We start from the raw sequence: 17,414 nt of genomic DNA on the forward strand, positions 1-17,414 counted from the left end.
CATGCTAAAAGAAATATTGAAAGGGCTATTCTAAATAGAAAAGCAGCAGGATGCTACAGAAATGAGAAACACACAACTGGAAAGGTGATAACTCATGAATTACAAATAAAGTAAACATGAAATTATAAAAGAAGACATACAAATTACTGAGAGTGGGAGAGGGAGGCAGGGAAATATAGAATATTTTTTCTTTCTTTTTTAAATTTTTTTAACAGTAGGATGGGTTTGAGATTATGTTACTATCAGTTTAATAAAAACAGTTATAGTAATGGGTTGATAGATTTACAAAAAAGGGTAACCACAAGCCAAAAATTTACAAAGGAGTCACAAAAATTAAATAAAATCCATGATAATACAAAGGAAAATTACCAAACCACAAAAGGAAGAAGAAAGGAACAAAGAGGATATACCAATTCAACTGCAAAGATAAGTTCAAAATGGCAATAAACACACATCTATCATTAATTACCGTAAATGTTAATGGACTAAAGGCTCCAGTCAAAAGACACAGAGTGGCAGACTGGATAATAAAGCAAGAACCTTCAATAGGCTGCATACAAGAGACCCACTTTAGGGAGAAGGACACATATAGATTGAGAGTGAAAGGATGGAAAAGGATATTCCATGCAAATGGAAAAGCCAGAAAAGCAGGTGTTGCAGTACTGATTTCAGACAAAATAGACTTTAAAACAAAGGCCATAAAGAAAGATAAAGAAGGACATTTTATAATGATTAAAGGAGTGATACAAGATGAGGATATTACACTCGTTAATATATATGCACCCAATATAGGAGCACCTAAGTACATACAAGAATTACTAACAGAGATAAAGGGGGATATTGATGGGAATACAATCATAGTTGGAGATTTTAACACTGCATTAACATCACTAGACAGATCTTCCAGACAGAAAATAAACAAGGCAACAGAGAAATTAAATACTACAATAGAAAAACTAGATTTGGTGGATATTTTCAGAACATTACAGCCCCAAAAAATAGGATATACATTCTTTTCAAGTGCACATGGAACATTTTCCAGGATCGATCATATACTTGGGCACAAAAGAAACCTCAACAATTTTAAGAAGATAGAAATTATCTCAAGCATCTTTACTGACCACAATGCCATGAAACTGGAAATCAACAACAGAGAAACAAAGGAGAAAAAAAGGAAAGCATGGAGATTAAACAATATGTTATTGAAAAAACAATGGATCAATGAGGAAATCAAAGCTGAAATTAAAAAATACCTTGAGACAAATGATAATGAAAGCACAACCACTCAAAACCTATGGGACACAGCAAAGGCAGTGCTAAGAGGGAAGTTTATAGCGATACAGGCCTTCCTCAAAAAAGAAGAACAATCTCAAATAAACAATTTAACCCACCACCTGAATGAATTAGAAAAAGAAGAACAAAAAGCCCCAAAAAGCAGCAGAAGGAAGGAAATAATAAAGATCAGAGAGGAATTAAATACAATAGAGATTAACAAGACCATAGAAAAAAATCAACCAAACCAAAAGCTGGTTTTTTGAAAAAGTAAATAAAATCGACAAACCTCTGGCCAAACTCACAAAGAAGAAAAAAGAGAGAGCACAAATTAGCAAAATAAGAAAGGAAAATGGAGAAATTACAACAAACAAAATAGAAATACAGAATATCATACGAGAATATTATGAAAAACTATATGGAACCAAACTGGATAACCTAGAGGAGATGGACAAGTTTCTGGAAACATACTGTCCACCAAAACTGAATCAAGAAGAATCTGAACACTTGAACAATCCGATCACTAGAAAGGAAATAGAAATAGCAATTAAAAACCTCCCTACAAATAAAAGTCCAGGGCCAGACGGCTTCACCGGGGAATTCTACCAAACATACAAAGAAGAACTCATACCAGTCCTTCTCAAACTCTTCCAGACGATTGAAAAGGAGGGAATACTCCCAAACTCATTCTATGAAGCCACCATCACCCTGAAACCAAAACCAGGCAAAGACACTACAAAAAAAGAGAATTATAGGCCAATATCACTGATGAACATAGACGCCAAAATCCTCACCAAAATTTTAGCAAATAGAATCCAACAACACATAAAAAAGATTATACATCATGACCAAGTGGGGTTCATCCCAGGGATGCAAGGCTGGTTCAACATACGCAAATCAATCAGTGTAATACGTCACATCAACAAGAGAAAGGACAAAAACCACACGATCATCTCAATCGTTGCAGAAAAAGCATTTGATAAAATTCAACACCCATTTATGATAAAAACTCTCGCCAAAGTGGGTATAGAGGGAACATATCTCAACATAATAAAAGCTATATATGACAAACCTACAGCCAGCATAGTACTCAACGGTGAAAAACTCAAAAGCTTCCCACTAAAATCTGGGACAAGACAAGGATGCCCACTATCACCACTCCTATTCAACATAGTCCTGGAAGTCCTAGCCACAGCAGTCAGGCAAGAGAAAGAAATAAAAGGGATCCAAATTGGAAAAGAAGAGGTAAAAGTGTCATTATATGCTGATGACATGTTACTATATACAGAAAACCCTAAAAGGTCCACACAAAAGCTACTAGAGCTGATTGAAGAATTCAGCAAGGTAGCAGGTTACAAAATTAACGTTCAAAAATCAGTTGCATTTCTTTACACTAATGATAAATCAACAGAAGAAGAAAGTAAAGAAACAATCCCCTTTAAAATAGCACCCAAAGTAATAAAATATCTGGGAATAAATGTAACCACGGAGGTGAAAGAATCATACACAGAAAACTATAAACCATTGATGAAGGAAATTAAAGAAGACTTTAAAAAATGGAAAGATATTCCATGCTCTTGGATTGGAAGAATCAATATTGTTAAAATGGTCACACTGCCCAAGGCAATCTACAGATTTAATGCAATCCCTATCCAATTACCCAGGACATATTTCACAGAACTAGAAAAAATCATAATAAAATTCATATGGAACCATCAAAGACCCAGAATTGCCAAAGCAATACTGAAGAGAAAGAAAGAGGCTGGAGGAATAACTCTCCCAGACTTCAGACAATACTATAGAGCTACAGTCATCAAGACAGCATGGTATTGGTACCAAAACAGACATATAGACCAATGGAACAGAATAGAGAGCCCAGAAATGAACCCACAAACTTTTGGTCAACTCATCTTTGACAAAGGAGGCAAGAATATACATTGGAATAAAGACAGTCTCTTCAGCAAATGGTGTTGGGAAAACTGGACAGCAGCATGTAAAACAATGAAGCTAGAACACTCCCTTACACCATATACAAAAATCAACTCAAAATGGATTAAAGACTTAAACGTAAGACAAGATACAATAAACCTCCTAGAGGAAAACATAGGCAAAACATTATCTGACATACATTTCAAAAATTTTCTCCTAGAAGAAATAAAAGCAAGAATAAACAAATGGGACCTAATGAAACTTACAAGCTTCTGCACAGCAAAGGAAACCAGAAATAAAACAAGAAGAAAACCTACGGAATGGGAGAAAATTTTTGCAAGTGAAACCGACAAAGGCTTGATCTCCAGAATATGTAAGCAGCTCATACGACTCAATAAGAAAAAAATAAACAACCCAATCCAAAAATGGGCAGAAGACCTAAACAAGCAATTCTCCAAGGAAGACATACAAATGATCAAAAAGCACATGAAAAAATGCTCAATATCACTAATTATCAGAGAAATGCAAATCAAAACTACAATGAGGTATCACCTCACACCAGTCAGAATGGCCGTCATTCAAAAATCCACAAATGACAAATGCTGGAGAGGCTGTGGAGAAAGGGGAACCCTCCTACACTGCTGGTGGGAATGCAGTTTGGTGCAGCCACTATGGAAAACAGTGTGGAGATTCCTCAAAAGACTAGGAATAGACTTACCATATGACCCAGGAATCCCACTCCTGGGCTTGTATCCAGAAGGAAATCTACTTCAGGATGACACCTGCACCCCAATGTTCATAGCAGCACTATTTACAATAGCCAAAACATGGAAACAGCCTAAATGTCCATCAACAGGTGACTGGATAAAGAAGAGGTGGTATATTTATACAATGGAATACTACTCAGCCATAAAAACCGACAACATAATGCCATTTGCAGCAACATGGATGCTCCTGGAGAATGTCATGCTAAGTGAAGTAAGCCAGAAAGAGAAAGAAAAATACCATATGAGATCACTCATATGTGGAATCTAAAAAACAAAAACAAAAACAAACAAACAAACAAAAACAAAGCGTAAATAAAGGACAGAAATAGACTCACAGAGAATACAGACTTGTGGTTACCAGGGGGGTGGAGGGTGGGAAGGGATAGACTGGGATTTCAAAATTGTAGAATAGACTACACTGTATAGCACAGGGAAATATACACAAAATGTTATGATAACTCACAGAGAAAAAAATGTGACAATGAGTGTGTATATGTCCATGAATAACTGAAAAATTGTGCTGAACACTGGAATTTGACACAACATTGTAAAATGATTATAAATCAATAAAAAATGTTAAAAAAAAAAAAAGAAAATCTATTTCTCACAGGTGGGGGATATTAGGCATCATCCGCCTCTTCCCAGCGCCCCTGAAGTTAGACACAGAGATAGTAATGGAGGCTTTCAGTCAAGGCCAGTGCAGATAATGGAGTATTTTGGTTGTGCTTTCCATTTTTAAATGCTAGCCACGATTTGTGTTCCCTCTACTTCTGAAGGCTGGTAGCTTCTGAACTTTTTCAGCCTGATATGTAAATGTTGCTCAGTGCTTCAGGGGGCAGGGAGGGAGGCAGACTGGCCTCTACTGAACACTTCCTACCCTGGCATTATAGGCGTGCTTCTTCATAGAATCTCCTCACTTTTCCTGCAACACAGATGCCCCTCTCCCCAGATCTCATAGCCCCCTCCTCTCCCCTCACTCGGCAACACTGGCCTCCCTGCTGTTGCTCCAACACACCAGGCATCTTCCCACCTCAGGGCCTTTGCACTTGCTTGCTCCCTCTGCCTGAAACATTTGTCCTCCAGAGAGTGCCTTGGTTTGCTCTGGTGCCTCTTTTGAATGTTGCTCAAATAGCCCCTTTTCTGAGAGGCTGCACACAGCCCAAAGAGTGGGTGTCTCCTAACATTCTGTGCTCTAGACCCCTCATCTGCCTCATCCTAGTCCCAGCACTGTGTAATCTATAAGATTTGTTTCACCTCCAAGAACCAATTTTCACTCCCATGCAGGTGAAGTTGCCCCACAAGAGAAGGCACACGCCAGGGCTATCTCTGTCTCCTCCTGAAGAGATAGAGCTTAAGGAAAGCAGCATTTGCCTGGGTGCCCCATCCCTCCCTGATCCCCACTAGTGTCCGTTAGTCAGTTGATATGTTCTCACCCCAGAGCACCTGTAATTTATGAGTTAGCGAGAATTTCTTGTGGTAGATGTTCAAGTGCAGAAGTACCTAGAAAGGGGGTCAGGGGGGACCAATGGTTAGGGTCTAGGAGACTGGAGAAGTCTCCCTCAGATCATGCCACTCTTTGCCAGCTCACAGTACAGCAGTGACCCCCTTGGCATCTTAGCTTAGTTTCTCTGGGGGTGCAGAGCCTAAGACAGACTCGGGTGCAAAATGGACTCCCCATTCTCCCCAGCCCCTGGCATAGAACAATATTTTTTAAATATATATATATATATAGCTATGAAATAAACAAGGAGGGTGATCTGAAGTGGGAAGGCCAGAGAGCAGGCTACTGCAGTAGACTGGGCAAGACACGAAGAGGACCTGAACCCGTGCTTGGGGGATCTGGCATGAAAAAAGAAGTTAAATAGGCATTTCTAAGATAAGAACAGAGGATGGGGGGTTACTGTGACATGAAGGTGAGGGAGGAGCAGAAGTCAGCTGCCAACATTAACCTATCAAACCCCAACAGCCCATATGACGTTGCCCTGAATCACTCAAGTGTGGTGGGTAGGGTAAGAACCTAGACTCTGAAACCCAGACAGCCTAGGTTCAAATCTGCCACTTGCTAATTTTGTACGACTTTTGTAATCCATCGATATTTAACTTTGGACAACTTATTTAACCCACCTTCACTTTAGTTCCCCATCTGGAAAACAGGGATGAAGATAATCCTAGTAGGACATACTCCATAGGTACTACCACTACAATGTTGAGAATAATACACAGAAAATAGTGCTCATGTCAGCAATGAATACAATGCTCTGTCTAGTCCTCATTTTCCTAGTGGCTTTTCTGAAAAGGATTTCTCTCTTCTACTGAGCAAGACTTCCACTTCAGTTTCTTTCTTCTTTATACTATTTCCTTCCGATTTTCAAAACGCTGTTGGGATTGCTTTGGAAATATGTGAGGAAAGAGGCAGAAGTCAAAAGATTTCAGGAGATGTGGTGATCATAACATGTTTCATAAGCTCTTATACAAAATCAAGACCCCGCAAAGTTTCAGGGAAAAAGTGGAAGGCACTGCTGATCATGGTGTTACGAGGTTGTCTTCTATTGGGACACGCAGTCTCCTTCGGGGTCTTAGGCAAGCTTCTAAAAATTAACATAAATTTCTTTTCTGATTATAATAATAATGTAGGTTAATGTGGAGAAAATTCTAAACCACAGAAAAGTATAAAGGAAAACTTTAAAAAAAATTCATAATCTTACCACTCAAAGATAAGGATCTTTGGCTGGCTGTAAGGATCTTCAGAATGTCTTTGGGCCAGTTGCAGAACAGAAACAGCTAGAGCTTTGGGAGATGCCAGCATCATGTTTTGTTTAGAAGCATAGGAAGACCTCAGAGATATTGCAGGTTGAGTTCCAGACCACCAAAATAAAGCGAATACCACAATAAAGCGAGTCACACGAATTTTCTGGTTTCCCAGTGCATATAAAAGTTATGTTTACACTATGTTGTAGTCTATTAAGTGTGCAGTAGCATTATGTCTAAACAATGTGCATACCTTAATTTAAAAATACTTTATTGCTAAAAAATGCTAACTATCATCTGAGCCTTCTGCAAGTTGTAGTAGTAACAGCAAAGATCACTGCTCACATAGCTCCATAACAAATGTAATACAAATGGAAAAGTTTGAAATATTGCAAGAATTATCAAAATGTAACACAGAGACACAAATAACAAACGCTGTTGGAAAAATGGCGCTAATAGACTTGCTTGACACAGGGTTGTCGGTGACCTAGTGCAATACTGTAAATGTGGAAGACTGGCAAAGGTAGTCACTTAGATTTCCTTATTTCAAAAATTGTTTATTTACCCACAAAAGACTGCATGAGAAAACAGTGTGATGTTGGCTTTGTTTAAAATATTGGTTTTCTACTGCTGATCACAAACACTGGACGCAGTTATTTCTGTGGTATTTGCTCAACACAAAAATGGGAGGACAGTTTTACTTAAATGAATCTTTTGAAAGATAGTATCTTTTAGGACTTGGAGTTCACTGGAAGAAAAGAATTACAACATAAGCCATAGGTAGGGAACAGACTAGATACCAAACTAGTCCAAGCCCCTCAGTCTGCAAGTGAGGAAACAAGCTTAGGAACATGAAGGGACTTGCGCAAAGCTTATTCATTTATTCCAATTTTTGAAGGTCTACTGTATGCCAGGCACAGGGGTTATAGCAGGGAATAAAACAAAACCCCTGGCCTCAAACAGAGTTTACACTCTAGTGGTATTATGCAACTCACTTGAAAGTTTTAAAATTCTACTCTGAAACTATCCTATAACTGAATGTTCTTCACTCATTCAAACTCTTGCCTGTACACCAAAACCCAGAATTTGTTAGACTTTACTGTGAATCCAGATCAGGAACCAGTGTAATAACAAATCATATTTTCTATTAGGAGCAAGACAAAAAAAAAATGCTATAAAATTGAAACACAACATGGTTTTGTGTTCAGGTCTTGTTTAGTCAATTAATCAGATAATCATAAGCAATTCTAATTCATTCCCTGAAGCAAGACTACTGCCCATTTTATATTTTTCACTTCTCTCGTCCTTAAATGAACAAAACTCTACACTATACTAAGCAGTAGGTGATAAGAGAGTAACTTTCACTTTATGCTGTGTGCATTCCTAAAGGGAAAGAAGAGAGAAGGATACAGGTCAAACGGGGCACTGGTGTCAAAAACGAACACAACTGCCACAGACAGCATTGCAGAAGCACCCTGAATTCATCTTGATGGTTTTTCACAGCACTGTGATCTTGTGAACATGAGACTTCTTGCCAAGATCAATCTGTTTCTCGTTATTTCTTTGAAGTAAAGATGTACCCACATCAAGGTACATTTCAATAGCGTATTCTCTTGGAACATCAACTTACTTCTTAACAGATTAAATCAGTGGAATTACTGCTTTTATTCCTCAGATCTCTCTTTATCTTTATCCAGTCCTTTGGGGGACTAGTCCATCCCAGGATAAATGAACATGACAAAGTTTCAGTCTACGTCATGTAAAATACATTTTCAACCACTTCAGGGACAAAACACTGAGGAAGTGAGGAAGGACACAAGTTCTAGAATTCCGCCACCTCCACTTTCTGCGGTGTGAACTTGGAAGTGATTCAAACTGTCCAAGCCTCAGTTTGCTCATCTAGAAAATGAAGGATTATCACCTGACTGTAGACACTTTCAGAAGACACTAAGGTGACACGTGAAGCATTTATAATGACATGACCCACAGTAAACCTTTGTAAAGTTAACTCCTAGATGTGTGAGAATGTTTTCAGGGCCAAGTCACACATCATTCAGTTAAAAGTACCATAAATATTAAGGACATTCATTTAGCCCACCTAACAAGAAATCCAAAAGCAGACAGTTCTAAGGTTGGTCCTACAGCTCAGTGATGACAACAAAGATGCAGGCCCTTCCCAGCCTTCTGTTCTTTCATCTTCGGGATACTGTTAGTTCAGAGACTCCACATCTTTGAAATCTCAGGTTATCTCCATTTTCTACTTGCACTCCCTAGCTCTTCCCAGTGTTTTTAAGATGGCTACCACTGGTTCGGGCAACAAATCCAAACACAAAAACATCCAAGCACAACACACTATCCAAGAGAACTTTCTGCAATGATGGAAACATTCTATATCTGCCCTGTCTAATATGGCAACCACTAGCCCCGGGTGACCACTGAGTACTTCAGATGTGACTAGTGTGATGGAGGAATTGAATTTTTAATTTCACTTGATTTTAGTTAATTTAAATTCAAATAGCCACATGTGCCTAGCGGCTATCACATTGGACAGTGTGTTTCTGGACGCAGAAGGGGAACTGTTTTTCCTTGAGTCTCAAGAGCAGGGAAAGTTTTCCAGCATTTGCACAGGTGGCTTAAAATAATCAGGAGTCATGCGGGAAGGGGTGAGCATCCTATGAAGCTGGGCTTAGCCAGCAAGAAAAAAGCAAGGAATGGCCGTGAGATAAATCATCAGTAATAAGTGCCACACCCTCCGGCTCTGTCTAGATCAGGGGTCCAGAAACTACAGCCCACGGGCCAAATCCAGCCCACCGACTGTACTTGTAAATAAAGTTTTACTGGTGCAAAGCCACGCCTATTCATTTCCATATTGTTTGTGGCTGCTTTTGAGCTACACAGGCAGAGCTGAATCGTTGCCACAGAGATCATATGGTTCACAAAGCCAAAAATATTTATTATCTGGCTCTTTAAAGAAAAGGTTTGCCAACCCCTGGTCAAAAGGGACATTCCTCATGGTTAAAGTCACCACTGTTAAAGATCTTGGCTAAAATGTACTCATATGGCCCAAAGCAAGCATTTCGTGCGGTCTGGTGTAGAAGTTCTGGAGAGCTGCCTTCAGCACCTTGACGGTGTTTCTTGCTGAGTAACCTAGAAAATTATCCATTGCTTTGCATTTCAGTCTTCTCATCAGCAAAGTGTGGATAACACAAACTTCTCCACCCAACGCAGCGGGACATGGTGAGATGATATATACACACCCAGGTGCTTTGTAAACTATGAAGACCTATAGAAATGTCCAGACAGGTTGCTGCGACTGTTCCTAATGTTCAGTACTACATGCTGTTGCCACTGGAGCCTACAAAGAGACACTGGGACTTTTCCACGAAGAGCAAAGCAAGGCTAGCACTGGCACCTGGGAGATTTAGCAGTCAGCAAAAGCCATTTCTGGAGCTTTCATCAATTTAGAAATCAAGAGATTCGCCGGCTTCATTGTAACTGTAAGAGCCTTTGAAATTGCCTCATGTAAAAAGAAGTAGTTTGAAAAACCATGACTTTTAAATTATCCCCAGTTTCATATTAGGAACTTTGAATAGGAGAGCAGCCTTAAAATGGGATTGCAGAGATGAGTGGTTCTTAGTTCGAGGCAGACCCCGTGAATCCCCGGTATCCCAGGACAACAAATGAGGAAACTGAAGACTGTCCCTACTGGGTAATTCAACTCACAGAATGTCAGAGTGTGAAGGAATCTTTTCAGGCAATCAGGCAAGCCCCTTCATCACATGGAGGAGAGGAAATGCATTCTTCAAGAGTAACTAGAGCCAATGTACAGCCACCTCACTGAAGTCTACGCAAAAGTTCAGAGGAATAATGTATGTTGTATCAGAACTCACTGGGTTCAGATGAGGATAACGCTGGTGATGTAAGCTGAGGGGAGAGGCCCGTGTTTTAATGCATCTCTAGGCTTCAGACTTGAGCCACAAATCAAAACCAACCAGCCAGCCAGAGTTTTACTGAACACCCACTACATGCTAACACTATGGAGGATATAGAGAGGAGAAAAGATGTCCCCTTATCCTCAAGGACCTGACCAGATTATTTCTTCATACCTGAAAAGATAAAACCAGGAGGAGGAGCAGATTCAGGACATGATGATGGTCTCCAACAACTCCTACCACTGTCCTGACATATCCTAAGTTTCCATATGGATTTGTTTTAGAGTGAGTTTAAAATGTGTAGACATAATTTGGATGGATAAACAATAGCAACAATACACAAATTTTAAAAATCCTTGAGCTTCCTTTGATGTCTAGCGTGACTCCATCTTGTTTTGGAGTCTCCATTCCAGAGGTACAGGAAAGGGATCCTTAAACTTGATGATTTAAGGTAGCCCTCTCTTCTGCTCTACAATGGCCTTGAGTTAACTCAATGTCTTCTGGATTAACACACAATCTTTTGTTTTCCCTCCTCTTCCTTCTAGAGTCAGGATGGCTTCTGGGTTAGGACTGGGGTACTACAGTTCTTCTTGCAGCAGGGAGAAGGGGCCTGGATCTGTGAGCTCACCTTGTAGTGAGCCCTGGGTTCTCAGTGGCTTCTCCAGAGATCTCCCTCACCCCCCAGGGTTCCTGGGGGTCCAGGTGGCATCCACTGCGGAAGGTTATGTCCAGTGGGCCCCATGTTCTACTTTCTCAGAATCTCACCCCAGCCTGGGGGTCCCTCTCTTGCTGACCCAAGTCCCCTCAGCTCTCACCACTGAGTGTCTGTCACATCCTCCATTTGGCTCCTGGTCTAAGTTGTCCACACCCTCATCTTTACAGCCCTGTCCCTGCCCTTGGCTCTCAACAGAGCTACCTACTAGGAATATGAGGACAGTTGAGAATCCCTACCGTGTCACACAGGAGATGAGAAAAACTTGGAGAGGATACCACCTCCAGCCTTCTCTTTGCCTAAGCACACTGTGTCAGCATTTCTCATCACCACTGCCCTGTGTTGATGTACAGGCCACTGTGAAGAGTTCTTACCGGCGTTCTAAGTGAGAAGTGGGACACAATGTCCTCTGCTTTCAGTTCCCCCCTCAAGCCATCTAGAGTCTCTACCATCCCTTGTCACCACTTCCACCTGCCAGGGAAAGAGCCAGGGCACAACCAAATTGTGGGATTTGGGAGGGTTGGGCGGTTGGCTGAGTATCAGATCACCACTATGGTATTTCTAACCTCAATTTCACACATAGGAAATTCAGAGACAAGGAGACCGGCACTGGGTTTGGTATTAGAGCACAAAGTCAAAGAAGACAGTTTCCCTGCCTTTCAGGAGTATATAGTCTACTTCCTCCAGCTCCAATATGTGTTACACAAGGAAAAACAAGGATGGAGAAAGCATGAGAGGGTAAGAGAAGACAAAACACTGAGGCCTTGGAGACGGGGAATTATAGAGAAGTCTATCACTGGAAATGCCTGCAGCACAGAAAGATCTAGACCCAACCCAGAAAGAGAGTAAGTTGGGATTATAGCTCATGAGATCACCAAACTGGCTCAAATGTGTAATTGTTTCCAAATGGGGAAGACAACTCTGCAAGAATGAAATTATAACCATCTTCCACTATTACGTCATCTCATCCTCTGGAAAATAGTTGTACCTAAAAGAAGACCTCTTTGGAAGACAGAAAAAAAAAAAAAAAAAAACCAAAGAAAAGAAAAAAGGATTGGCACAGCCCAAAAGAACTAGAGGCTGGAGTCAAGTATAGTTACCTGCCAAAGCTCATTTGGGCTTCTGGTAGACCAAGAATGACTCTCAAACATCACCAAGTTACACAACTGGAAGTGTTAAAGGTCTAAGGCTTCTCTCTGTTGACCAGTGGCTTAACAAAAGAGTGTCAATATCTATCTCTCCTCGCTGTCAAGAGCTGAGTTATCTCTCAGGTTTCCAGGGTGAAGCTACTGTGTTTGCAGTTCACGTCCACCAGAGCTGGGGGGAACAGCCGCTCCCCGGTGGTCTACCTCAGGCTCCCTCTCCATCTTCTTCCCATGTCTCAGCAACATGTTCATGCAGTCTTCACACACTTACTGGGCAACCTGGTACTGTATGAACAGAACAGGCTACTGACTGCGATGGGGAATCCTCCGAGCTGTGTGACTCTGGGCAAAGGACTTAATCTCTCTGACACTCAGTTTCTTCATCTGCAAACTGAGACTGATGGCATCTACCATAAAGAGTTTTTGTGAGGGTTAAAAGCGATGATATACATAAAGCACCTAGAAGGGCCTGCCCCAGAGCGGGCCCTCAGGACTCAGTAGTTTCCATCCCATTAGTTTCCCACCCACCTTATCAAGCTTTCATCCTCCCTTCTCACCCGCCCCTCATAGTGCACTGAAAGGACTCATGATGCAAATGGAGTACATCTACAAAATAAGTATAAAAAGATAAAGAGAAAAGTGAGCACTGGGGAAAGAGATGAATTCTTCTGAAGTGGTCAGGGAAGGTTTTATAGAGCTAGTAATATTTGGCTGGACCTTGGAAGATGAGTGTGTTTCCAAACAAGCATGACCCCAGGAAGCAGATGGAGGGAGTAAATGAGGTAGGGAAGGGAGTAAAGTCAACAATGGGTACATTAATGAGCACGTGGCTACTATGGGCAACTGGGGCTCCATCCAACAATCTACTTGGTGTATAGAACACACCTCAGCATTGTCCCGCCACGGGACAAGGAAGCTGGCATAGGTAAACACCAACTCACATTCCTCACTATTTTGGGGTGTTAACTCCCTGGCGCTCTAGCTGGAACTCCAGCTTGTTCCATGCACAGGCCAAGCATGGCCCATGGGCACAGATCACTCTCAGTCAGAGAGACATAGGAGCCAACAGCAGGCACAGGATCTGTCTGTAGATGACCTCTTTGGGGTGGGCCACAGGGAGATGGGCAGAGCACCAATAGCACCTACTACAGGTGGCTTAACATTTAACTAGACTAATCCACAATTTGGCCACATATGTTAGAGCCCTATAGCCCTGACTCACACTCTAGGATTTAGTTATAGTTTGTATTGTTCTCACGTGTCATGGTCACGTCCCTCCAACTAGAGTGTAAATTCTCTGGAGTCAGAGATGATGTTCTCTCAGCAGCCGGTAATGCTGGGCGCACAGTAGGCACTCATTACCACACAACTGATTATCTAGCGTAGAAGTAGTGGATCAGTCCCCTTGGCCTTCATCAAAGACCAGATCTAAGACAGCCTGAACTGAAGAGAACCTGCTTCAGTCCAAAGTTGTTCAGGGAGATGGTGCCTATAAAGCATGTGGATGATCTAGTCCAACATTCAGTGGATTCCACCTTTATTTTTAACCTACCAAGCACAACCACCAAACAACTGAGCCTGGTGTAGCAGAGAGGTTAAGAATGCTGACAGACAGGACAGCTCAGTGGGTAAACACACAGACTTTGGGTTAGATGGCCTGAGTTTGAATTGCAGCTCTGTGACCAAAATGTTTAACCTAGGGTGTTACTCCTTTTCTGTGCCTCAGTTTCCTTGTCTGTAAAATGGAGCTAATACCAGTGCCTACTTCAAAGGGTTATTGAGTGAACTTTAAATGAGTTAGCCTTTTATAAAGGTTCAGAACAGTGGCTGGCACAAGGTAAATATTATCAAAGTGAGTATTAAATAACATGCATGAATACTCTTAGTGGGTGTTCTGAAAGACAATAATGAACTCCTATTTAGCCCTTTCCAGCCCCAAACACTTCATTCAAAAAAACCTTTGCATACACAATGTTATATGTCAATAAAGCTGGGGGAAAAAAGAAAAGGAAAAACCTCCACCTTCACGGAGTTTTTTTCTTTTTAACATATACTGAGCCTTATAAAAGCCCATTAGGGGAGCTCACGACTATACCAATTTTGAAGATGAGGAAATAGAGGCTCATATTGGGCTAGTGGCAAATCAAGATCATCCAAATAGCAGATGGCAGGCATGCGGAGGGCTCTCTCCCTAGATCTCACCACCTTTCTCCTGTATCACTCTGCCAGCAGTAATGTTTCAGTCAATTCTTTAAGATCGTGTTTCCACGCCTGGGCATGTACTGACATCACCTGGAGGGCTGGTTAAAACACAGGCTGCTGGGCCCTACCCTCAGAGTTTCCGATTCTCTAGGCGGGGCCTGAGAACCTGTACTTCTAGACTGCTCCCAGGTGATGCTGATGCTGCTGGTCTGAGGCCACATCGTGAGAACCTCTGCCTCAGAAATCAATTCATCGGCGAGCCAGAGCAAGAAATGCATTCAGCGACCTCAGCATCCACTCAGGTTTTCCCTACTCTGGTTGGTTTCAGAGCCATGAACTCTCCTGTTGACCTGCCACGTTTGCATCACTTTTAAATATAGTTTTTCCAAAAGACTTATTTCTACCAAGCAGCTTTCGTTTTGATGATTTTTTTCCCCTTGTGTTCCATTTTCCTTCTTCATCTACCCTGTGGTGGAAAAAGCACTGAAACGTGAGACCGAAGATCTAGTATCTAGCCTGGCTCCGCCGCTTCCTAACCAATAATGTCCCTGGGGACATTTACTCATCAGTAAAGTAGGGATATTTGATTTTTGCCCTGACAATTCCACAGCGATGTTTTAATGCCCCAAGGAGATGATGTATGCAAGCACAGTTTACACAAACATCACATGGCTGCAACAGAGTTTGTATCCCACGATATAGATCTGGCGTTCTCTCTCCCTACTTATGTCTCCTGCCGGTTGTATACTCGGTGTTTCTCCAAGTATCATCTGTGAACCAGTCACATCAACATCACCTGGGAGCTTGTTAGAACCATCATGTCTCAGGTCCCGCCCCAGACCTACTAAGTCAAAACCTCTGAGGGAAGGACCCAGGAATCCATGCCCTAACAAGCCTTCTAGGTGATTCCAATGTACATTCAAGCTTGAGAATTCTGGTTTTGTGGTTATGAGCAAAAAACTCAGGGGTGGACCACTCCCTTGAGCAAGTTACTTACCCCTTTGAGCCTCAGTTTCTTATCTGGGAAATGGTGCTAAGACGAGGATCTCCCTTTAATAGATGTGGTTGAGAGCTCAGGAGAATGGATGTGTATAATGCACTGAGGGGCCCAGCACATTGTACACAGTCAATGCAGTCAATGAACATTTAGCTCTTGTCATTTCTTTTTCTAAAGTATGGTGGCTTCTTGACAATATGCCCCAGTGCCTACTTTTGAAGGATTGTCAATTGTGTTTTAGTCTGTTGGGAAGTTTTCCATTTAGTTTGGGTGCGTGTGTGTGTGTGTTGTGCTTACGTTGTTGTTTGCTGCTAGGAGATATTTGCTTTATCCAACAAAGATTCCTTGGCCCTGCAACTTTCTTCCAAATGAGAAAGGTATTTCTCTGTGTGTCCTTAATAATGTCTTCTTAAATAATGATTCTTGATATTCCCACAGCACTGTATTTTGGGGCAAATGTACGCAGACATCGCAGCCCTGGGATTTGTGACCTTTTTACGGCCTTCCTCGGGTACCTTTTCTCCTTGTTTCATAAGCTTCTAAAGATTCTTTTTTTCTGAAAACCATGCTGCTTCATTAGGGTGATTCTCTACTTCCCTTAAATTTCCATGCATAAGTGCCTTCAAGTAGGTACTTACAGAAACAAATAAGGACCAGAAATAGACCCTCACATAGATATGGTCAACTGATTTTTGACAAAGGTGCCAAAACCATTCAACGGGGAAAAGACAGTCTTTTCAACAAATGGTGCTGGGAAAACTGGATGTCCATATGCAACAGAATGAAGCTAGACCCTTACTTTACAACATATACAAAAGTGAACTCAAAATGGATCAAAGGACCTAAACGTAAGAGCTGAAACTATAAAACTTTTAGGAGAAAAATAGGGGAAAGTCTTCGTGACATTTCTTGGATATGAGAGCAAAAGCACAGGCAATAAAGTAAAATAGATAAATTGGACTTCATCAAAATGTAAAACTTCTATACATCAAAGGACACTATTAAAAGAGTGAATTATACAAAGAACTCGTAAAACTCAACACCAGACCAAACCAAACAAAACCAAACAACCCACCCCCAAACAACCCAATTCAAAAATGGGCCAAAGATTCGAGTAGATATACAAATGACTAATAAGCACATGAAAAGGTGTTCAACATCACTAATCATTAAGGAAATGCAAATAAAAATCACAATGAGATACCATTTCACACCCATTATCAAAACAACAGAAAATAACAAGTGTTGGTGAGGATATAAAGAAACTGGAATCCTCGTGCCTTGCTGGTAAGAATGTAAAATGGTGCAGCCACTGTGGGAAACAGTTTGGCAGTTCCTCAAAAAGTTAAATATAGAATTACCATATGAGTCAGCAATTCTCCTCCTAGGTATATATATGCCCCAAAGAATTGAAAGCAGGGACTCAAACGGATGCTTGTACACCAGTGTTCACAGTAGCATTATTTATAATAGCCCAAAAGTGGAAATAACCCAAATGTCCAATGACAAGGAATAGATAAACAAAATGTGGTCTGTACATACAATGGAGCATTACTCAGACTTAAAAAGGAATGAAGTTCTGATACATACTACAATATGGATAACCTTAGAAACATTATGCTAAGGGAAATAACCCAGACACAAAAGGATAATATTGCATGATTCCTTATACTTATATGAGCTACCTAGAACAGGCAAAATTATAGAGAT

General features: G+C 41.1%; 1 protein-coding gene across 9 annotated transcripts in view; it reads right to left on the reverse strand.

Moving 5' to 3' along the window:
• Positions 1–17,414, reverse strand: part of ADGRG2 (adhesion G protein-coupled receptor G2) — a 120,966-nt gene that overhangs the window by 51,802 nt on the left and 51,750 nt on the right. The gene's annotated exons all lie outside the window — the stretch shown is intronic.

This window comes from Camelus bactrianus, chromosome X (assembly GCF_048773025.1).
Source record: "Camelus bactrianus isolate YW-2024 breed Bactrian camel chromosome X, ASM4877302v1, whole genome shotgun sequence".
In the NCBI taxonomy this organism is placed as follows: domain Eukaryota; kingdom Metazoa; phylum Chordata; class Mammalia; order Artiodactyla; family Camelidae; genus Camelus; species Camelus bactrianus.